We start from the raw sequence: 21,743 nt of genomic DNA on the forward strand, positions 1-21,743 counted from the left end.
TGCCCTGATGGTCTTGGGCACAAGTGTCCAAAGTGCTCCAGCAGTAGGTATAATGTGCACTTTTATATCCCTCAGCAAGAGTTATGTCCCCTTGCTCACCAGGACTTCCAAGTCTGCAAAACTCTGAGTATGGTGTGTGAAACTAAATAAAGGAAGCCTCATTTAAAAGGAAGCTCTGAAAGGGGAGCTCTGAAAGGCTTGCTTTGACAAGTCTACCTCCCAGCAGGAAGAAGCTTACTTAACATACCCCAGAGGAGGAAGGAAGAGTATGTATGTGCGCAGCAACAGCCCATAAGAACTCAGTTAAACAGCAACCCCCAGCTTCCTTACTTTCCCTGATAAAAGCGAGTTCCTTTCTTCTGTTCTCCAGACTGTCTTATAATTCACCATAGTTTGCTTGTCCCAAATTGAAATTCTTCACCTATTCACAAATAAACCCATTTTGCTAGTAAAATAACTGTGTTTTAATAGGTCAACAAGAGTATAAAGGAATAAAATGCTCAGGTGGCCATTGACAGTGATGGTATGTACAGATGAACTTCCTTTTACTCCATGGTTCTGAGATCTATATATTGTTCCCCATGGGAACAGAGCATCACATGGAGGATGCTGATTTAATGCATACACTACATCCTGGGGACAGCTCCCAAATTCCAGAGTATTGCTCCAGACTGGCTCTTCAACTGGATTTTTAGAGGCTATTCCAGAGTTCTATGAGACTGGCTGGTTTGAGATTATGCACTATGTGACATAACCAGTATATCCCACAGTTGACTGCTTCACTTCTTTCATTGTGAGTCATGCCCAATGGATGCTCTGCATCTGAAAATTGACACAAATGTGGGAAATGAACAAGAAACTGTTACTTCTGATTGGGGCAATCATCCCCAGCTTCCATCTTTGCCTTTGAATTGTTATTGTTACAGCTATTGAACCGCACTCTTGCTCCCAGGGATGCAAAGTTCTATTAATCATCTTCACCTCTTCTCTCAGGTCAAGCTCATTTGACTGCCCCTTTGACCTTGCCAATCTTTAGGGTAATTGTGGCCTCCTGGCATCTGGCTCTGCTGCTTGGCTTCTGACGTCTTTATCTGCTTCCCCTACTATAAGCCCTGGCCTTACAAAGGAGACCACCACTGATTTTCTGATGCTGGTATCTTTCTTGCCAGCACATTGATAATGGCCTTGGGGACTAAAGTGACCTCTAGGTCCTCTTGTGGAACACAACTTTTTGCTGGATCTTCTGGTCTCATATAATATATCTGCTCCAGCATGTCTGCTTCCTTTGGCTTCTTCAAATGGCAACCCAGGCATTTCTGCTTCACATAATGCTGGCCATCACTTTTTTTAAGGCCTCCCAAGAGTCACCTCAGCAGCAAGTTTGCCCAATCTCCTAGGGTCTTTGCTAGGATATACTTTGTCGTCCACCCCCCCCTCCCCCCCGCCCCGCCAAAAGAAAAAAATCAATTGTGCAATGTCAAGAGTACTTGCTTACAAGAGTTTACATTCTGGCATCTTTGATGAAGCACCTTCAAAATCAATCCCAGAGGTATTCTTCTGACTTAAACCAGTACATACCAGCAAATTCTTTCAACTAATTTAGTGTATGAAGTCTATTTCCTTCTTTATCAAGACCAATGTGGTTATTCTGAGATTTACCAGCCTGCAGCCAGAAGTAGAAAGAGGGAAGAGGGAAGCTCCTGAGAGGATCCCCTGTTTCCTTGGGAAGAGCGCTTTTTGTTTTGTTTCAGCAGCCACATGCCCAGTCCTTCCACACTTGCTATCACTGCATCCTTACCAATCCATTACCATAATCATGACTACAACTATGACCTTCAAGAAACTAAGGCTCAGAGAGGTTAAACCATTTGCCCAAGTTCCCCAGCTGATAACAGGTAGAGAGGGAATCTCAATCCAGATCTGTCAAGTTCCAGAGCCCATGTTCTTCCCACTTTGCTACCAGTTGCTCTCCTCAATAAAGGGTCACTGGTGCAGTCTCTGGGTGGCCAATAGTCACTCTTACGGAAAATCCTAACAAGTGTTATAGGATGGGGTTAGATTTAAGGGGTTCTGGCAATAGGGATCAAGTATCTTCAGGGAGCCCAGAAACCCCTTGGCCTAGAGACCTCAGATATAGACAGACAGACTCTGACTGTTCTGTGGACACAAACACAGAATTCTAAGGAGATACACATTTACTTCCCATGGTGTGGATGGGTGGGTATGCATCAGCTCTTAATCACACATCATTCAATCCCACAGAAGGGCTATACAGTTCTGGGAACATGAACACACTCACATATACTCACTATGGCCTTCACACATATGCATGAGCATACATGCACATACACACACACTCTCTTTCACGTGTGTGTGCGCGGGCACACACGCGCGCGCATGCACACACACACACACACACACACACTCATTCATGTCCTGGCACAGTTATGTGGACACTGAGGAAAGTGGTAAGAAAGAGGGTTCTGGCTGGGTCAGATGAGAATGGCAATGCTGGATGTGGTCTCATTCAGCAGACAACCATTTGGACATGCTGAAAATTCTGTCATTGTCACCATGGTCTCTGTGGGTGGAGGGGCTGGCCTCACGGATGGGAAGGTAGTGTCCACGAATACCCACCTGATACAGCAGCAAGGCCAGCACCAAGAGCAAACCTGAGGCAGCCAAGCTATGCCCATAAACAGCATGGCAGCCAATGACAGAGCAAGGGGAGTTGCTAGCCCAGCTAGCATCAGGCCAGTGACCAGCAGCCCAAGGCCACTGAGCAGCACACCAAGGGCACTGGCACCTCCACCACTGCTTATTAGGGCCGCACAGAGTGGGCCTGGCATATGCAGTTCTTGTCCTGCAAAGATGAGCTCATTAGCTGCTTAACCAGAACCAGCAGGGCTAACAGGCAGGACACAGTACCTGCCACCAGCCACCACTTGACAAAGTAGCTGCTGGTGGAGGACAGCACTGCTGTGTCACTACCCCACAGCTCAACACAAGACCCACAAGGAAAATGATAGCTCTTTCTCAGGAATGGTAGTCTACTTCTGAGTCCCAAACTGCTCATGGGCAAATGCAGACACATCCTCTGGGGCCTTGGTCAAGACAGTCCCACCCTATATTTCAGAGTCCCCAAATTTCCCAACCAGCATCTGACCTTGCCATAACAAAGCAGAGCATTGGGTAATCATTCAAATATCATTGGAGCTTTGGAACTCGATTAGATCTTCAGCTTGCTGCACAGTTCTGTCTGTGCTTTCACCGCAAGGGATAAGGACCTCTTTATAAGATTCCAAAGCTTGTTGATAGCCCTCAGTCCATTACTATCTCCCTTGAGGGCGTCAATACACCTTGGAAGTAACTGGCCAACTCCACTATCTTTGTAGGCACTGTTGACCCAAAACTTTCCAATGCCTGAATCCTTAAACCCTGTCACAGGATTCACCTCTACCCTGACATTTTCCTGCCACTGTGAATAAAATTCACCGTCAGTGTAATCTTGAGCAAAGAACACAGATTGTACAAAGGAGTACTGTTGCCTCACCTACCAAACAGGACAATATACTCTTCACCCACGAGGCAATGAATAATCCAGTCCTAAAGTCCCTGTCTTATTGCTTTTTTGTTGGATAGCTCCTGATACTGTGTGTGTTATTTGGATACTCTGAGAAACACATATACCAAGACAGAATGAGCTGTGCAAAAATTTATTAGGGGAAACATCTATGAGGGAAACTGGGAAAGAAGCTGGAGTGGCTGAGAGAGCTGAAAGAACATGATGCAGGTCTGCGCCTGGTGAGGGGAGAGGAAAGAAAGAAAAGCTGGGGGGGTGGGGGAGAAGCCTGGGTGGCTCAGTTGGTAAGCGTCCAACATTGGCTCAGGTCATGATCTCACGGTTTATGGGTTCGAGCCCCGCATCGGGCTGTGTGTTGACAGCTAGCTCAGAGCCTGGAGCTTGTTTCAGATTCTGTATCTCCCTCTCTCTCTGACCCTCCCCTTCTCATGCTCTCTCATTCTCTCTCTCAGAAATAAATAAAACATAAAAGAATTAAAAGAAAAGAAAAGAAAAGCTGGGTACAAGGGCTGTAGACAGCATGGGGGTTTTAAGCAAGTTAGGCAAAGTTGCTGGCACACCTTCAAGCCAAAGTTGCCCATTAGGCGAGTCCCCCATCTCACAACAGTGTAACTGCCTTAGCATCCGTCCTTCTCTATAGCACATGTTTCTGGTTCTAGGGGCAAATAAGCTTTCCTTGATTGTTAATTAAGCTACTGAGTTAAAGTTTTTAGTTTCATCAAAACTTAAGAGCAAGCAAAGGAATATAGAGACCTTATATATATCTTAAATTTATAGCCCCTTTTATTTTGCTACATTTGTGTAATTGCCACAATCCCTATTTTCTCTTGTTCTATAATTTGATTTTAATTAGTCTTTGAAGTCCTCAAAAAATTCCAAAGACATTATAAGAATGTCTTATAATTAAATTTTTATCTCCAAATTTTTGTGTTGGGAATACTAGATGAATTGATGTGGAGCAAGGATTATAAGTGATTTTTATAATAATATATGTTTTCAGTTATGAATTAGGGATAATTACAATACAAAATTGTTGTGATAAAAAATTAATCACTCTCTCTATCGTATTACATTAATGCAGATATCATTTGTGGGTTTTTGCAGTTATTTTTTAAAGTAATCTCTATGCCCTGCGTGGGGCTCAAACTCACAACACCAAGATCAAAAGTCGCATACTCTAATGACTAAGCTAGACAGGCATCCTTCTTCTTTTTTTTTTTTTTTTAAATATAATGATTCAATAGTTCCATATATTACTCAGTGCTCATCAAGATAAGCCTCCTCTTGACTTAAGGCTGGGAAAATGGCAGAGTAAGAGAAACCCAAGTTCACCTCATCCCATATATATAACTAGGTAACACTTACATCAGCATAAACAACCCAGAAAATGCTCCAAAGACTGGCAGGAGAAACTCCACAAATAAAGGTAGAAAAGAGGTCACATCAAAGAGGGTAGGAAGAGCTGAGATGTGGTAGGGAATAAACAAGACTACAGCCATGTGATGTTGGTGGGGGGATGGTAGAGGGGAACTGCAGACACAGAGAAAGATGAAAAACAACTATCATACCTGGGAGCCCGCATGGAAAAATGAATCCTCACAGCATTTGGCATTGACAGTGAGAGGGGCCAAATTTCCTGAGTTCGTACAACCAGAGAGACTTAAAGCCTGGAATTTTACAAATCTGCAGGCTTGGTTCTGGGAAAGCCTTTAGAGCAATAGGAAGCCAAGGTCAGCCTTTAAAGAGAAAGCAAAACAAATAGCCAGAGAAGATACAGTGTAGAAGAAACAGTTTCAAAAATGCCTAGCACATACAAGAGGAAGAGCAGTTTACTCATTCCAGAGTGTGTCCTAGAGACTCCTCCAGAAACAAAGGAGCTAGCAGGTGCTATCTCCCTCCCCTGCCCAACCCCCCCCCCCTCACCCCCCTGCCCGGCACAAACATATAGCCATTTGAGGAAACCAGCAGAGTGCTGGTATTCACTACCTAACTTGCTTACACCAAGCCCCACCCCCACTGCACTGTGGTGGTTCCTCCCTTTGCAGCCATGCTTGCCTCAGGTCCAGCTCTGTGGATTCCCTCACTCAGAAGACTGGCACAAACCTTCCCAACATTGCATTTCCTCAGCTGTGTGTTCTGCAGAGCCTCTGTCCTGCTGGCAGTGGTGGTGGGCCCTGCAGAGGGTTGAGGTGCACCTTGTTAAAACTGCACACCCTGCCCACATGGCCCTGGTATTACTGGTGGCTAAGGCAGTTTTCATTTCACAAGCAGACCTGTGTGCAACTTGTTATAACTGCCTGTCACATCCTGGCCAGGGACCAAACACTGCCCACAATAGGCAAAGAGAGCCTCTGCAGGCAACTGGACTGAAGGAAAAAGTGGCCAGAACAAAATTGCAGGGTTCATGCAACACACATAGGAGACAACCCCTGAGATGCCACATTCTATGGAACAGGGAATACTGCACTACAGGACACTATAGGACCTATTCTTCACAAGACCATTACTTTCAAGAGCAGAGACACAGGTGAGTTTCCTGACACAGAGAGGGAGAAAAAGTGACTTAGACAAAATGAAAAGACAGAGTAATTTGTCCCAAATAAAAGAACAAGACAAAGCCACATCCAGACATCTAAATGGAACAGATGTAAATAACATGCCAGACAGAGAATTTAAAGTAATAAACATAAAGATACTCACTGGACTTGAGAAAAGAGTGGAGGACATCAATGAGACCCCAACGAAGATATAAAAAAAGAACCAATCAGAGATGAAAAACACATGAAATGAAATTAAAAATACATTAGATGGAATAAATAGCAAGCTAGAGAATCAGGAACAAATCAGTGACCTGGAAGACAAAGTAATGGAAATTAATCAGGCTTAGCAGATGAAAGAAAAAAATATGCAAAATGAGAATAGACTTACGGAACTCAGTATATCCATCAAGTATAATAACATTGGCATTATAGGGATGCCAGAAGGAGAAGAGAAGGAAAAAGATGGGGGTGGGGGGACAGAATATTCATTTGAATAATAGCTGAAAACTCTAATTTTTTGGGTAAGGAAACATATCCAAATCCAGGAGGCACAGAGATCCCCCTAAAAAATTAACCCAAGGCATATGCCAAGACCCACAGTAAGTAAAATGGCAAAAAGCAGCAATAAAGACAGAAATGTTTTAAAAACTAAAATCAGCTGTATGTTAACTATACTGGAATAAAAATAAAAGTAAAATAAATAAAATAAAACAAAATAAAACAAAATAAAATAAAATAAAATAACAAAAAAATTAACTCAACAAAAACAGCAAGAGTATATAAGACAGGTGCATACAAGGGAAACCCCTTAAGGTTATCAGGAGGTTTTTCAGTAGAAACTTTGCAGGCAAGAAGGGAGTGGCATGATATATTCAAAATGCTGAATGGGAAAAATCTATAGCCAAGAATACTCTATCCAGCAAGGCTATCATTCAGCAGAGAAGAAAAGATAAAGAGTTTCACAAACGAAGGCTAAAGGAGTTCATAACCACTAAATTAACACTAGAAGAAATGTTAAAGGGGACTCTTTCAGTGGAAAGAAAAATTAAGAGTATGAAAAATAGGAAACACAAAAGCAGTAAAAAGAAGTATATTTGTAAAAATCAGTCAAGGGAGTCACAAAATGAAAGGAAGTAAAATAAGACACTATTTACCTAAGACATGGAAGGGAGAGGAGTAACGAATGGGTTCAAACTTAAGCGACCATCAGCTTAATATAGGCTGCTTAAATTCAGAAGATGTTATATATGGACCTAATGGTAACCACAAATCAACAACCAGTAATAGACATGCAAAGAGTAAAGAGAAAGGAATCCAAGTATACCACTAAAGAAGACCAGTAAACTATGAGAGAGGGAAAAAGAATAAACGGTCAGAGAAAAACTACAAAGACAGTCACACAATAAGTAATAAATGGCAATAAATATATATCTACTAATAATTATTTTGAGTATAAGTGGACTAAATGCTTCAATCAAAAGACATAGGATGACAGAATGAATAGTCTTAAAAAGACCAATCCATATGCTGTGTATAGGAGACTCATTTCAGACATAAAAACACATGAAGATCAAAAGTGAGGGTATAGAGAAACATTAATCTTACATAAGTGAATGTCCAAAAAAAAGCCAAGGTGACAATACTTATATTGGACAAAAGTGACTTTAAAACAAAGACTAAAACAAAAGACAAAGAAGGATACTATATAATAACAAAGGAGACCATCCAACAGAAGGTAAAACAATTGTAAATATCAAAGAAAAAATAAAATATTGAAGTAGGTCTGTATTGCTATAAACCTCCCTCTTAGAACCTCTTTTGCTGCATGCCAAAGATTTTGGACCATTGTATTTTCATTTTTCTCCTGTAATTTTTTTATTTCTTTGATTTCTTGGATGACCCATTCATTGTATACCAGCATGTTATTTAACCTCTATATATTTATGCTTTTTACAGATTTTTTTCTTGTGGTTGACTGCTAACTTTGTAGTGTTGTGGTCAGACAAGACGCATGGTATAATTCCAATTTTTTAAAATTTGTTGAGACTTTTTTGAGACTTATATATATGATCTACTCTGGAGAATGTTCTGTGTGCACTTGAAAAGAATGTGTATTCTGCTGTTTTAGGGTAGAATGTACTAAATATATCTGTTAAATCCATTTGGTCCAGCATGTCATTCAAAACCACTGTTTTCTTACTGACTTTCTGTTTAGAGGGTCTGTCCATTGATGTAAGTGGTGTGTTCAAGTCCCCTAATATTATTGCATTACTATCAATCAGTTCCTTTATTCTTGTTATTAACTGTTTTATGTATTTGGGTGTTGCCATGTTGGGTGGAAAAATATTAAAAGTTGCTATATCTTCTTGTTGGATAATCCACAGATACCATTTCTATAGATGCATTGCAAGCTTCAGTATTTTTATCATTTTTTCTGTACCAGCTTTTTTCCCCTATTGTCATATTCTTCTGTGCATAGAGGCTTGAGATGGGTGACTTTACCTGCATTTGTATCTTTAATGGATTCCATCTGGTTGTTTTAATTTCTGTCAAAGTACAATGCTCATATGATTCAGTACTAAATGTCTAGAGACAAAAGAGTGCCTAAATACTCAACATTATCTCAGTTATAATTTAAAGATTATAATTTCATATGTTTGTTTTCTTTTTGTTGCCTTTATATCTGAAATCTGTACAATCCAGGTTATATCTCTAATACCCTAATCATACACATACATAATTATCACACACATACAATACATACATACAATATTATCTGTATTATCTTTACAAATCCAGGTTATATCTGTAATACCTAATCACATACATACATAAAATACATTCTTAATGATACAAATGTTCCTGGCAGGCGACTCAAAGAGCATAACGACTTTTATAACCAAAGTCAGCTTTCTGCTAAGTGAGATTCACATTTCTTTCTTTTCAAATGATTTCTGAGAAGACAATAAACCTTGTCAATACACTAGAACTGATTCCACTTGTCTGTTATCATTTTATAAGAATGGCCCATCTCCAAAGAAATGATCAAATTGACCATGAAAAAATCCACACTGACATGAATATTGGCATTAGTATAGCAGAAAATAATGTAGTTTGCTCTTTATCAGTTGGATAGACATGACCTTAGACAAGACACAAACATTTTCAGTAAATACCATGATGGAATTAATTTCCTTCCAATTCTTCATGAAGAGAAGGGATTTATCATGAATTAAATTCCCATATGAGTCATTTTCTTACCAATTCTCAACGCAATCCTTGCAGACTGATATAACTATATGAGTCACACGTAGTCCCTTTATTGGTTGCAGTATGCCTAGCTTATGTTCTTCTAAAGGAACATGGGTGGGATCATGGATGAAACTAAACAACTCATTTTTGGACTTTTAGCTTAAGATCTCTAATAGAAGCCACCTGAAAAAAACTATTCCATCTCTCATTTTCAAGCATCCTACCTAGTTTGTGCCTAACTTTCAAGGGTAAAGGCAATTACCAATCAAGGAGCATACCCACATTCATTAGAAGTTTAGATATGAAGGAAGAGAAAGGAGACTCACCAAAGATGAGTCTGAGCAGCAGTAGAATGAAGTAATAAGTAAAGAAAGTAAATGAGTTTCTATGCCTTGCCACTTATTCTCACCTTTTAAAAATATTTAAACCTACAAGCCATGATAGTGACATTATCATGTTTCTAAAGATTCCATTTTCCATTGAGATGTACAGCAGCCCCAGGAGGAAGTCTAATTAGTAAAGATCCATAATTCCGTGTAGGAAAATCATTTTACTAGCTAAAATTGCTTGTAAAATATGATGAACACACACTTATCTAAGGAGAGGATTCATAGCTTTCATCAAGTCCTTATCAGATCTATAAAAACAACTATATTAAATAAAGGATTATTGTTATACTTCCTTTGTGTTTGTTTCAAACCCCCTCCACTTCCTGTCATTTTCTACTGTTGCAGAATTTCTGAAACACTGTGGCAGTACTTGTTTTTGAACTTCTTAACCTGAAAATCTGGTGCACCTTTTACTTTTCCTCAGATCCAAATCTTTGCTTTCAAAAGATTCTTTCACCTCTACTTCACCGGGAAGATGTCACATGAAGTGATCATTCCAATTTAAAAGTGCTTTTTCTCTAAAAAAAGATAATTCCCTCTTTCTCAGATGACAACTTCCTCATGTTCTCCAATATTTATTTATCCATTCAGGACATCAATCACATTTCTTCAAGTTCGTGAGGATTGTAGCTATCAAACTTACTACATTCCCTCAAGTCTCATCAATTCTACCTATAACTTAATGTAACTTGTTCTTTCTTGTGAAATTCACATTTTCCCTTCTCCTGTATCAACACATGCTTCAAAATTTATACCAACCAAAACACCAAATAGAATGAGTCTAACTCTTGCAACAGCGAAGGAATAATTAAGTCTCATTTTAGTATAGCATGTTATACTGTACTTCAATATAAATCAAAGAAGTATAATTAAAGTAACAATGCTGCTCAGTTATTCACTTAAAAACTGGGAAAGATCTTTTTAAAATATGTTACCAATATAGGTGTGGGTGAGTGCATATTGATATTTAAATCTGTTGCTGAAATCATACATAAAAATTAACTCAAATGGATTAAAGAACTAAATGTGAGACCTGAAACTATAAAAATCCAAAAGGGAACACAGGCAATAACTCCTCTGATTTCAGCCATAGCAACATTTTTCCAGATATGTCTTGTAAGGCAAGGGAAACAAAAGCAAAAATTAACTGTTGGGACTACTTCAAACTATGAAGATTTTGCATAGTGAAGGAAGCCATCAACAAAATTAAAAGGGAATCTACAAAATAGGACAAGATATATGCAAATGATATGTCAGATAAGGAGTTAATATCCAAAATATATATATTTATAGAACTTATACAACTCAACATCAAAAAAGCTAAAATAAATTCTATTTTAAATAGAATGGGTAGATGACCTGAACAGACATTTTTTCAAAGAAGATATACAAATGGCCAACAGACATATGAAAAGATGCTCAACATCACTGATCATCAGGGAAATGCAAATCAAAAACCACAATGAGATATCACCTTACACCTGTCAGAATGAATGAAATAAAAAGGAAATAACAAGTGTTAGCAAGGATGTGGAGAAAGAGAAACCCTCCCTCATGTACTATTGGTGGGAATGTAAACTACCATAGCCACTATGGAAAACAGTATGGAGGCTTCTCAAGAAATTAAAAATAGAAACACCACATGATCAAATAATTCTACTACTGGATATTTATCCAAAGAAAATGAGAAACACCACTTTGAAATGATATATGCACTCCTATGTCTACTGCAGCATTAGTTACAATGCCAAGATATGGAAACAAATTATATATCCATCAATAGACAAATGAATAAGGAAGATGTATAAACACACACACAAGAATATTATGCATCCATAAAGAAAGATGAGGGGCCACTCAGTGGCTCAGTTGGTTAAGCGACTGATTCTTGGTTTCAGCTCAGGTCATGATCTTGCAATTTATGAGATCGAACCCCGTACCAGGGTCTATGTTGACATGGGAGCCTCACTGAGATCCTCTCTCCCTCTTTCTCTGCCCCTCCCTGGCTCATGTGCATATTCTCTCTAAAGTAAATACATTATAAGATTGAGATCTTTCCATTTGCAACAACATGGTTAGACCTAGTGGGTATTATGCTAAATGAAAGCAGTCTGGAAAACACAAATACTAAATTATTTCACTCATAGGTGGAATCTAGAAAACAAAACAAATGAATAAACAAACAAAAAGAAGAATCAGACCTATAAATACAGAAAACAAACTGATAGCCACCAGAGGGGAGAGGAATGGGAGAAGAGGAAAAATGGGTGAAGTGGAATGGGAGATACAGGCTTTTAGTTATGGAGTGAATAAGTAAAGAATAAAAGGCACAACATAGAGAATATAGTCAATGATACCATAGCATTGTATGGTGACAGATGGTAGCGACACTTGTGGTGAGCATAGCATTAAGTATAGAGAAGTTGAATCACTATGTTGTACACATGAAATTAATGTAACACTGTGAATCAATATACCCTCCAAATCTGCTGGTGACAGTGTAAATTAGTAGTCTTTCTGGGGAAACAATACAACCAGATGCTGAATGTACCTTTTCAGGATATAAGTCTTTATTTCAGAATATTTTTCCAAGTTTGTTAAATAAAAAACCAGACAAGTGGAAAAGATAAATATATAAAGATGTTTATCTTAGCACTGGTTTTAAAAGCAAAATTAGTAAGCAATCTAAATGATAAAGAATAGGGAACAAATAAAATAACTTTGATACAGGCATACCAGAAAACACCATGAAATTTTAAAGTTGTGTTTTAAAATGCATCTAATAACCTACAAATGCTTACAAAAGCTATTTGAAAAAATGGGTTATAAAACATTCTGCATTGTACCTGTGTTTTTAAGAGTATATCTATATACAAATCTGGAAATACATAAACCAAAATATTAACTTTTCTTTTTATTCTAGATGGTAGGATTCTGACTGACTTATTTTTTCTTGCATTATATCATTCTATACTTTCTGAATCTTCTAAGAAAAAAACTTGATTTGTATTTCAGACATAAAAAAGCAGAAAAAAAGTGAGTAATTTTAAAATATATTCTAAAATGATGACTGAATAATTTATGATCAAAAGAATTTTACTAAAATAAGTTTGAAAATTTTATAGTTGAAAAGGATTTTAAATGGAAGGTAATGTTTTTTTAATTTTTTAATAGTTTATTTTTGAGACAGAGAGAGACAGAGGACCAGTGGAGGAGGGGCAGAGAGAGAGGGAGACACAGAATCAGAAGCAGGCTCCCGGCTCTGATTGTCAGCACAGAACCTGATGCGGGGCTCAAACCCACGAACCGTGAGATCATGACCTGAGTCAAACTTAACCTACTGAGCCACCCAGGCGCCTCACAAAAGTAAGGTAATGTTATACTAATTTGCAAAGTCTACAGATAGAGATAGAAAATATTAAGGTAAACCTTCTTGTTCTAAAGCTAGTGTTTTCTAAAGGACCATGTAAACCTAAAAGCCTTCTGCTCAAAGTAACATCGGTTTTGTTTTTTTTTTTAATTTTTAATGTTTATTTTTGAGAGAGAGACACACACACACAGAGTGCGAGTGGGGGAGGGACAGAGAGAGGGAGACACGGAATCCAAAGCAGGCTCCAGGCTCTGAGCTGTCAGCACAGAGTCCGACATGGGGCTCGGACCCACAAACTGTGAGATCATGACCCTAGCGGAAGTCAGATGCTTAACCAACTGAGCCACCCAGGCACCCCAAAGTAACATCGTTATAAGGAAAGGAGTGATTTAATTTTTAAAGCTTTCTTCATTTATCAGAAATATCAGAGCCTTGGGGGGAGGGTGAAATGTCATTTTGAAAGTTTGATTATCTTTGGAAAAAGAACCAGTTTTATCTAATAAGATACAAAGAAATTAAACTATTTTATGAAATTTACATAAAGATAAAAACACAAAATAAATGTGAAAGAGCGTTATAGGCTGCAAAGTCAGTATGCACTTATTTTATTAATGATGTTAAAAATGTTTACGTGGAACAGTTTCTCTTTTTGTTACCTAGGACCTCAAATAGTAACTCTCAAATAATGCAATGTCCTAAATGTGGTAGCATCAAGACACAGATGTTCATTCTCTTGAACCTCTAAAGCCTTACATACCAGAATTTCTCTGTTTTCCCCCCAAATCTTTTTCTCATGACATTCCAGGAAGGTAGTCATTCCTCACATTTTTATTTTTTTTTTATTTTTAATGTTTTATTTACTTCTGAGAGAGAGACAGCATGAGCAGGGGAGGGTCAGAGAGAGACAGAGATACAGAATCTGAAGACAGGCCTCAGGCTCTGAGCTAGCTGTCAGCACAGAGCAAGATGTGGGGCTCAAACCCACAAACCGCGAGATCATGCCCTGAGCTGAAGTCAGATGCTCAACCGACTGAGGCACCCAGGCACCCCATTCCTCACACTTTTAGAGAGTCTATGCTTTTCATAAACCTTGCTGAAACTCCTCTAGTCTAAGCAAAATGATTGCTATGGCTGGAGAAAGAATGGACTAGAATCAATGGTGCCAAGCTGGCTAAACTTTTCTGCAGAAGTAATCAAAACATGGCCCAGCTCTCATGCCTAAGAAGTTATACAACACATGCATTCTGGCATAGAGCAAATGATGGTATTAATTATATCCACACGGATGAAGGAATTTAAAGAAGCAGTCCTAATACTCAAATACCCATCAAAACCATGAATGCTAAGAAATCCCAAGAAACTTACAAAACTCTAAATATCCCCCAAAGAGGAACATAATTTTAGTGATAGAAAAACATTTATGCTTCATTACTCTTTTAAAGAATCCTGCTAGCAAAAGACATCAATATTTGTTTGAAAATAGGATGAAAGCCATATTTGGCAGGCACACATTTGAAATTTTTCCAGAATGTATTTTTGCTCTCAATGGAACAACAGAACTTGGCCTTACTCCAGTTTTAGAAAGGCACACACATATTCATATATGTACATGTTTATGTCAAAGTAAATGAAAAGTGTAACTTTAATACATATTCTTCCCTGCTACCTCACCCAAGTCACTTTTTCTTTCCCTAACAGATGCACAGGCATAACTGCTAATGATCTGGATGGTTATAAGAGCTGTATTGATGCTTTGAAGGGCTCTTGGGGGTGAGATTTTATCAGGCGTCTTTTTCTACTGTGCTTTTTATACATAATATGTACCTATGAAAAGATTCACTTTATAAATATCATATGTGTCAACTGTCTGAAACTTGCTTATTTATGCTTAGAAATATGTCTTTGAGAACTATTTTTCCATTTTGAGTACTTATAATAACTGCAGAAGGTCCATTACATAATACTAGCTGATATTTATTGAACACTTATGTCCAAGACACTTTTGGTGTTTTACTTGTACTATTTCCTTTTTAGCTCTTACAAATAAGTTAGACACTCTAATCATTGTCATTTTACAGATGAGAGGATCAAGTCATAGAAAAGTTTAGCTACTTCTCCAAGGTCACACTGTAAGAAAACAGAAGAGTTGGGTTTTGAATCCAGATGGCCTCATCCCTTTCTACAGTATTTCACATGATTTTTTAATAAACCTAAGATTCCTTAAAAATATTCACTCATTATTAGTAGACAATTAGTTTATTACAAGGCTATTTTTTTGTTTGTTTGTTTAATAAATATTGCTGCGGTAAACTTCCTGGTCTCAACCTCTTTATGTACACAAATGAGCACCCTCTAATGTATACACCTAGAATTGCAATTCCTGGTGGAAAATTAACCAGAGGCCATCCTTTAGTATTTAGTTTAGTTTAGTTTTGTTTTTTTCACAGTACAAAAAGGTGCCTTTATTAAAGCATAGGAATGAGACCTGTGGGCAGAAAGAGCTGCATTGAGATTGTAAGGAGTGAATACAAACTTTGTAGTTAGTGGGGGTTAGGGATAAGTAAGTCTGTCAGGATTTTCTGTATGTTGAAAGTGAGGTTTACAGGAACTATTGAATCAGACAGACCTAGATTCAAATTACGTTTTTCTACCTAAGGTTTTTTGGGAAAAGTTCTCTCTGAACATGTTTACTCATACGTGAAATGAAAATAATGACTTCTTATCTCAAGATTTTGTTGGAGGTTAAATGAATTAATGCAAGCAAAGAATTGAATCCAGTGCCTAATACACAGTGAGCATTCATGACAATTAATCATTATTAACTTCAGTGGGAAACCTCTGAATCCTAAGTCTACCCCCATTTCATCTTACAGTGTCTTGTAGACCATACATTATTCCTTCCCTTTAGAGTGTTAGCAATCATTTCTTTTTCTGTCTCTCTCTTTGGGTTTTAAGTTTTCTGATAGAAGGGACTATAGTTTCTATATGTATCTACAAAAGTACCTGGAAGCTACCTAGTATTATTCATGTTTTATGAATGAAGAAACAATGGAGGTGCAGAAAACAGATCCCAAAGTGCTCTAATTCTTCCATATTTTTGACCGTCTAAGAATCTCTGAACATGTTAACTTTTTTACATTCCTTCCATTCAAACATAGCAACTCTTCCTTTGTCACATTATTCTGTGGGTCAATGTGATTTTTAAAAATGAAGAAGAAATAACAAGTTTTAAAAAGCTAAAATCTCTCTAAAATATAGAATTCAGCCAAATCAGAAGCAACTGAAAAATTTTGACACTTAGTGTCCCGATCTGATCAAGATGACAACTGTAGAGGTTCTTCTGGTTACAAGGTAAAAATGTGGTCCCAGCTCTCTCATTTAGTTATGCACATTGATCAAAATAAGTGGAAAGTGAGAAATTTCCATTCATTCTCTGTTGTATAGATACAGCATGAAGTTGTTGCAGTTTGTTTTATAGTCTGCCTGGAGGAAAAGTCATTTCGTTGTTTTAATAATACATTGAGATGGTTTAATGATGGATAGGGCTTCAGAGCTCTTAATCAGCTTACCACAATGACTAACATAAACTGAACCTGTGTAGCTGTAACAGGTTCAGAGATGAGAAGATGCAGAAATGAAAAGAAATGCCACCTAATTTATAATGAACATGCTTACATCACTTATGACTTTATCATAGGCTTTACATTTTTGTTTCATTAATTTTGTAAGGTCTTTTCTCTCCTCTCTTCCTATCTACTTTATATTCTCACTTTGTTCATTTCATTATACTCTGTGTGTTCATAACTGATTCCAACCCCTATATTTGGAAATTCTTTCATTTGAATAAAAATTGGGGATTCATTCTTATTAAGGTCAAAGGAAAAAAAAAATACCTGCAGCTGAATGTGTGTGCTTGCCAAAGTACAAAAATGAAATGAAATGTAGGGAAAGTATAAAAAATGAGAATGAAAAGAAATACATGAGTGCAGGAAATTTTAAGTGGCCTGGGTTTCATTTGTCTGCTGTGTGTAACTTTTCCCCTTTACCACAAACCATTCTGTATTTGTACACAGCATAACTTGGTATGAGAAAACTGTCAGAGAATTAAAGGATGCAGTAGAGAGTTAGGGGCTAGGTTCAATCCCAGCATTTATTTTCAGTATTGGGTAGTAAAGGGTTTATCTCACAGAACATAGAGAAAGCATTTATCCAGAGTGCAATAATATGGCAGGAAAAGATGAGATATAAAAGAACAAGAAACAGAGTCCTGTCTGTGACCAGGTGCAAACTTGGAAAGTAGCTCTGGCAGCTTCTGCCAAAAAAGCAATACCGTATGGCAGAGGCAGATGTCCAAATGGCCCAAATAATCAGCCCCAATCCTACCATCATGTACTCAAAACACCCATTAAGGGTTGGTGCACAGCAGCCTTGATCCTGTGCCCACTGTGATATGCTCCAACTCTACTTCCAAAGAGAGTGGTTATTTCTGACTCCTCTCCTACTAACCGCTACACTAATGAATTGTTCCTTTAACTGTCATGCAAGATCTTGAAAGAAATAATTGGCTTAGTATATAAAAACGAAATGCTAAAATTGAATCTTCAATATCATAAACAATCTCCCAGTGTCATATATCAAAATTCCAAAACAAAAGTATAATTAGTAGGTGATCTAGTGGATAGCATGTGTATAGTGAAATTTCTACGGTAAGGTTAGTGCCTTAGACCTGCAGAATCGGTAAAACTCTTGGCTATAGGAGATGCCTCTATCGTGGTTCTCTAAAGATGTTGGTTTCATGTAAGGTTCCTGGTTGTTTTGCATCATTGTATAGCTAGGATCTATATGACTAACAGCAATTCACTGCATGCTAGGGTTTCCTTATATTTGTACAGATAAATATTTTCATAGAAGTCTTAGTATGTCTGACAGTCATTGTTCAGCTTTACAAACTTTGTGGAGAATCTGTATTCACTAAACCTCTGTGGCTCTAAGCACAGTTACTCCTAATTTGACACACTATAAGCCAAAATGTATGGTGGTTTATTAATTTCCGATTGGTGTTATCTGTGCTCTCTCAGTAGCTTATTGCTTGGACAGGTTTGCTTTCTGAGATCCTTTCCAACTACCCAGGAATTAATTGGTTATACTTAGTTCTTGGATAGTCCTCTAAAATCACTAGCTGTATTGACACTACGGTGTTATGTACACATCTCTGGGTCAATGAGGTATGCTTTAGTAAAGCATTTATTCATCCACGTAATCATTTACAAATCACATAACTGAACACACATTTGTGGTGAGGCCGTGTGATAGACCTGGGACTGTGAAGACACACATTACAATCTGGGGGAGAGAGATAAAACCACAAACCAGTGGGTACCACATGTCTATACACTATAAAAAGGATACCATAGAAGAAGAAAGGAATGGTCAGTTCTACCTGGGCAGAAAGAATAGCCATTTCTACAACTCAAAAATTCCTAGAGTACCATTAAAAGAATAACAGATGCCACTAAAATGTGATATTAAACGGAATCTCTGAATATACAGAATAATGTTCAAAAAGGATATTCAGAGAGCTCTGCAGAACTTTGCCCTTGTCCCTATCCAGGTAAACTCATAGCTTGCAAAATGTTAATATCAATTAGGAAAATAAAGAAAAATAATTGTTCCCTAGCATCCCTTCCAGATACCTCCATACTCTTCTCCTATTGTGTTTTACCTCCCCATCAAAATGTAGTAAAGTCAGTCTCCCCAGTGAATAGTTAATGGCTTGCTCACTTCAGAAGGCAGTCAATGAAGTGTATACCTTGTGTACATTTTTACCTGCTAGAATTATAATTAGGAGATTAATTTTGTATATTTACTCTCCCTTAAAGTTATTCTTTATTAAAAAGCTTATTTTCAAATCATTACATCAATATAAAATTTAAAATATTATACATTAAATATTATCTATGAAACACATCTTGGTGCTGTAGCTTCTCATCTTTAATCCTTTAAACAAATTCAAGATAAAATTATACCATATGATAATAATTGCTAATGCTTTCTGTTAAGTTTTTGATGATTTTCATGTTTCAGATATGCAAATTCCATTTTGTGGTACCTTTTTTATTTTTAAAGTAATCATCAATAGAATTAAGTCACTTTTAGTTGTCAGACATGCAAAGGCTAGTAACAGAACATTTGTTAGCTGGTTCATAGGATTCTCAAGTTGAGATTAATGTGATTATTTATAGTACAAAATGTCTAAAAAATTATGAAACTCTGTATTTTCATCTTTCTGAAGTCTAAAAAAATTGATCAGTTGGGATAGTTCATATTCTATTTCCTGTAAGAGATAAAGTCAGTAAATAAATATTAGAACTTTTCCTTTATGGCAAACATCATAAAATTCAATCCTAAGAATAAGAGTTTTGATCTACATATGAACATACACAATGCATGGTTATTAATTTAATAACAAGAAGGAACACAAGAATTATTTAACCCACATGGTCAGGTGAAGTTTTTGAAATCATTAAATAATGCCTGCAATTCAGTAAAAAACGCAAAAAGACATTTGAAGTAATATAATCACTCCTCATGCTTTCCCAAGAACAACTATTATTTTCTTAAAAAATCAAAAAGACAAAAGCACTAATAAATTATTTATTACCTTTCAAGGAAAGAAAATTTCAACTAAACTCACTTTCATAGCAATGGAAACCACTATGACATGATACTAAAGAATAATAATGAACCACAGTGCACAGAAATGCTCAAAATTTTGCAAAACTCCTTCCTCCATTAAATATATTAATAAATAAATTTAATTATTTTCATAGTAATAGGCATTGCAAAAAGTTAAAATGTCCTTCAAAAGGAAATGTTATCAAGGACAACATGAATGTTTAGTACATGTTTTGTCTATTTCTCAGGCTGAGATAATGCCATCAAGGATGTGGGGAGAATAGGGTGACACAGTAAGTGATCAAATTAAAACAAAAACAAAAACCAGGCAGCAGGAGCAGCAGCAGGGACTGGGCTAGGGGAGGGGCAAAAATGTGCTTTTTAATCTTACCTCCTACTGTCCCATAGGAAATATGTTGATTCTTTGTGCAGTTAGTTCCCGCAAATGCCTACCTAAGGAGCCCTGATATTTCTTTACTTTCCAGGAAATATTATGATATCTTTAATTATTATGAAGCTTCTACCAAGAAGCACAGTGTGCTACATCAACAATTAAGACATCACCATTGTAAACAATAATAATTAAAATCACATAAAGCTCGTGGTACAAAACAGCCACAGAGCACAATGGCACGCTGAAGGAAAGGGGTCCTTTTTGCAGTTCTCCCTGTAATGTAAAATTACAGAACCATTTTCTGAAGTTCGAAACTATTTTAAAAAGCATCATCAATTTATCAACTACAAAACACCTACAGGTTGATCTATGGAAATTTGCTCTCATATTTGGGAGAATTATCTACTATGTTGTCTCCTTCAAGAGCAGAACTTTCAAAAAATAATGTAATGCCAATTAAAAGAGGAAAGAACTTGTCAGCAGAGTTTCTGACTGAACAGAGAAAGCTTGTAGGATTTTAATAATTCTGTCTCCTTTTTGTATATTCCTCTGCTTGTGATGATTAGTAAGTTGTGTAACCTATTTGTAGTTTTATTTTAGCATCGGTGAACAAGGGATAAAATTGTTTCTGACACTGGAGAATTACTTTAGTTGTACACACTACAGATTCTATTTATCTACCAAATAATTCACATAACCCTCCCAACAAATCCAATATTTACCCAGGAATACCACCTCTTTTGTTTAAAATGCATTTTTTCTTTTATATACTTTAAGGAAATAATTCAGTGACTTCTTCTTTATAGAAAAGCCAAATATATTTTCTATTTTAAATAAAAAACTTTTTTATTAAAATCTATTCCATATACCATAAAGTGAGCAGAGTACAGATGTATAGCTTGATGAATTATCACAAAGTGAATGCACCCATGTAATCCCGTTCTGATAAATAGATTGAACAATCACAGCATCACAGAAGCCTCCTTCCTGTCTGTCCAAGTTATTACATTACTTCCAAAATAGTAACCAATATGCTGCCTTCTATAGCCAGAAATAAGTCTACACTATGCGTAGTCTTTTTAGGACTCTTCTTTTGGTCCAAATTACGTTTGTGAAATTTTTCCATTATGCTATATGTAGCAGAAGTGACATTACTTTATGACATTACTTAAATTCCACTTTATGTGGCATTTAAACTTTACATCACAATTTATTTGCTGACACCAGATTTTAGGCTGTGGTTACAAACATTCCTATACATGTCATTTGATGCACACAAGTCTTCATTTCTGTTAGGTACGTGTCTATGGTAGAACACCAGGTCATAGAAATCATGCACATCCAGCTACAGAAGATACTTCTACATGGTATTCCAAAGTGGCTGACTCATTCTATAGAACCACTATCTGAATGCAAATTTTGTAGTTGCTCAATATCCTCATCAAGAATTTTCATTTTCATCTTTAAAAATTTTTAACTTTGATTTTTAAGTTAATTCATTCTATTTCATTTTTAATATTATCTCATTTGACTTTTAATA

The 21,743-nt window shown here is 37.0% G+C and overlaps 1 pseudogene; it reads right to left on the reverse strand.

Moving 5' to 3' along the window:
• Positions 1 to 2,492: 2,492 nt before the first annotated feature.
• LOC120249031 lies at positions 2,493 to 3,094 on the reverse strand (annotated as a pseudogene).
• Between the last annotated feature and the right edge of the window lie 18,649 nt (positions 3,095 to 21,743).

The sequence above is a fragment of the Hyaena hyaena genome, unplaced genomic scaffold (genome assembly GCF_003009895.1).
Source record: "Hyaena hyaena isolate Hyena2069 unplaced genomic scaffold, ASM300989v1 scaffold_625, whole genome shotgun sequence".
Classification (NCBI taxonomy): Eukaryota; Metazoa; Chordata; class Mammalia; order Carnivora; family Hyaenidae; genus Hyaena; species Hyaena hyaena.